Source organism: Helianthus annuus, chromosome 3 (assembly GCF_002127325.2).
Source record: "Helianthus annuus cultivar XRQ/B chromosome 3, HanXRQr2.0-SUNRISE, whole genome shotgun sequence".
Lineage (NCBI taxonomy): Eukaryota > Viridiplantae > Streptophyta > Magnoliopsida > Asterales > Asteraceae > Helianthus > Helianthus annuus.
In genome coordinates this window covers 6,265,078-6,268,696 of record NC_035435.2, presented here as the reverse complement: position 1 = coordinate 6,268,696, position 3,619 = coordinate 6,265,078, and the positions used below count along the sequence as shown (strand labels likewise).

At 26.3% G+C, this 3,619-nt stretch overlaps 1 long non-coding RNA gene across 1 annotated transcript; it reads right to left on the bottom strand.

Annotated features, from left to right (window-relative positions):
• Positions 1-320: 320 nt before the first annotated feature.
• On the bottom strand, positions 321-716 carry LOC110927497. The gene is made up of 2 exons (XR_002585670.2): positions 636-716; positions 321-555 (listed from the first exon to the last, which is right to left on the bottom strand). It is a non-coding gene; the product is annotated as an uncharacterized LOC110927497 (long non-coding RNA).
• Between the last annotated feature and the right edge of the window lie 2,903 nt (positions 717-3,619).

The window sequence follows — 3,619 nt, the reverse complement described above, 5'->3', positions numbered from 1 at the left end:
ATTATTATTATTATTATTATTATTATTATTTATTTTTATTTTTATTTCATATGATGTTCATCAACTATCTGATTAAATTGCAAAAAAGGTTGTAACCTTATTTGTATGATGTTTAGCAATTACTAAACCAAATAATAATGACTTAATTATAAAATTCAATCAAGTAATCGGTTACGGAGAACTTGAAATGGAAAAGCAATGTAAATATGAGGAAGGTGATGATGTTCAACTAAGTCAAATGATTTAATTCTTTATCAAGTATTTAACAATACTTAATTTATAAAGTTATCAATTTAATTGTATTTATCAATTTATACTCATGTAGAAAGACTAATTCCCTTTACTAACTTCATTGAGTTGTTGTACTATAAGCATAATATGTTGCAATTATTTAAATTTGGTTGGAACCCTTGTGAAATGCTTTATACGATAGTATAGATAAACGCAATCAATTTAAATCTTTTGCGCGGGTTGAAAACATCCGAGCCCTTAAAGTTTGCTGCCCAATCCTGTCAAACAATACCTCCTCAAATATTTCCTCTGCATCTATATTGCCTATATATAGTATCAATTAAATCACACAAAAGCATCATATGTTTAAAAAAATAGTAAAGTAGAAATTAAAAAGGAAATACCAATAGGCCAAATAAATGTCTATCTCCAAATGAATAACTTTTCTCGTACCCACCCTTTTACAACTCCATATACATGAAGCTGCAAAAAGGAAAAAGACTATAAATTTATGAACAATTAAACAATACATTGGTAAATGGTTCCAGATACTATAGTCATGCAAGGGTACCTTGATGAAGTATGAAGTGTCTGTCTTTTTGTATCCAATAACCTGTGTGTATACTTTATATGTAATATAAAATCATAATTTGAAAAAAAAAAACCACTAAATCACCAAAAACATAATAAAACATCAATATAAACTCATAGATTATGTAAAAGAAAACTGTTATCCCATTTGAATATTTTAAGAAACAAACCAAAGTTTTTTCGAATAAATGTTGAAATGGGTATAAAAGAACACACCTTTCCACCAAGATAAATAAATTTCATATCAACTTATCTCTTTCTTATCTCTTTCTTTTCGACTCTAACTCGCACAATAGTAGACAAAGGAGTTGATGTTGAGTGAAATGGTGAATTTATAGCAATGATAGGAGATTCCTTAATCGGTCAAATTTATTACATATTGATTGAAATTGGACCTTTGGAGTGCTTTTGCGGTTTATCCCAATAGGTTTCGTTTATTAATTGCATTTAAGAACCGAACTTATTATTGTATTATTATAATTAATTGTGATTATATTCTCATTTAATTATTTTTTTATTTTTTAATATTAATGTAGAAAGACCATTTCACCCCTTACTAACATCATTAAGTTGTTGTACCATAAGTATAAAAGATTGTAATTACTTAAATTTGGTTGGTATCCTTATGAAATGCTTTATAATATAGTATAGAAGATAGATAGATATAGATATAGATAATTATTTTTTTTATTTTTTAATATTAATGTAGAAAGACCATTTCACCCCTTACTAACATCATTAAGTTGTTGTACCATAAGTATAAAAGATTGTAATTACTTAAATTTGGTTAGTATCCTTATGAAATGCTTTATAATATAGTATAGATTAGGTTCTAGCATTAATGTACTGTACTATATGTTAATATGGTGTTTCATGCATTGTTTTGTTGCAAATTGTGTTGTTTTATTTGTAAATTATTATTATTATTTATAATAATCTAATTAATTTAGCCAAAATCTTGTTAATAATATATTAGAATATATATATATATATATAGTTATTTTAATACTTTTATTATTTTAATATTATAATAATAATTCCTTTTTTTTACTGTTTAACTTTAATTTAATGATTTTTTAGTATCACGGGGTGGGATAAGCTTGGTGTCAACCGGTACTGGTATCGAAAATACCGGTACGGTCTTGTTTGGTATCGGTACAAATAGTAATTTTAATATTTTAATAATATATATAGTTTTTTATTTTTTTTATTATTTTAATATAATAATAATAATTCTTTTCTTTGCTTTTTAACTTTAATTTAATGATATTTTTATGATACTTATGATCTTTCGGTTTAAGTTTTATCTTAATCTATTAAATTCTGATACTAATATCATGGATAAGTTCTTAATATTTGATATCATTTGGATCCCTTTACCTATTTTTTTTATTATATGTTTTCTTTGAAAATATATTGTTGTGTTTTTATTACGAATTATATTTGAGCTACTTTTAATATATTAGTTACTTCGAAATTTAAATTTATGGTTACCTTGTCAAAGATCATTTTATAGAATAATCATAAGTTTGGAATAATTATCTTTAAACCAATTATTAAAACAAATTAAGATCAAAGTTAAGTTTAAACTAATCTACCTTTATCTATAATATATTATTTAGTATAATGTGTTATTGATGATATTAATTTTAATGATTATTGATATATAATTATTTTATTTTATTTTTTATCTTATCTCTTATTTATTTAATATAAATTAAATGCAATTAATAGGATTTTTATAGGATGATGCATTTAAAACAACCATAAATTTTGGTTTTAAAATAGAACATATAACTAAACTTTAGAATATATATAAATTATATCTGCTAAACCTTTCCAAAAAATCCATCATTACTTCAAATAGGTCTTTAATTTTTAATTTTAAATGATAATGATATTTTTGGATCAAACCTTACCAAATAACATATTTTTATGATTTTTTATATTATATATAGTATTTTCAATTAAATTTAAAAAAATACCGAATCTATGAATTTTAGGAATTGTGATAGAAAACATGATATGTCTGAATTAAACTCTGAGATATTATGGAGAATGATCAAAATAAATTCAACTATGAATTTAAATATTTTTCATATAATATTACGTGATCAACAATTTAATCTTCCTTATTTGAAAACTTATACGTATATCAATATAGCACAACAGTTTATTAATATTGCCCAACAATTTTTGAAATTATACATGAGGCGAGAAGGATTAATTGTATAACAAAATAAAGACGAATAATTTTATGGGTTATATAAATATTCTTTTTCAGTGTTTAATTACACGATGTAAAAATAATTAAACTTTCTAAATAATTAATGATTAAGTACTTTAGAAGTGAGTTGAGCATTAATTGATAATTACTATGAGCAAGAGATTGCAAGCTTGTAGGATGATTATCAGGCTGGTGGGTATGGTGACGGAGGGAAGGCCGGCGACGGAGGGAAGACAGAGGGGGCGGCGTGGAAGGACTGGCGTCGCGGGGGGATGGCCCACCTGTTTGGTCCGTCGCAACCAGCACAACTCCGACGGTGAGGACGGGACGGAGGGGGACGGAGGGGGGGCGGCGTGGGAGGACGGTGGTGATGTGGCGGCGCCGGAGGGAGGACGGGACCATACCGAGTGGCCTCATGTACACCAACTTGTGTTAGTGCGCCCAAAAAATAATTTTCATTATTTAACCAAACAAACAATAATTATTATTCAACATGTGTAATACACAGGACTATAACTTAATAACTAATATTAGATGTCGTAAATTGTTTATCACTATATAATTTAACTA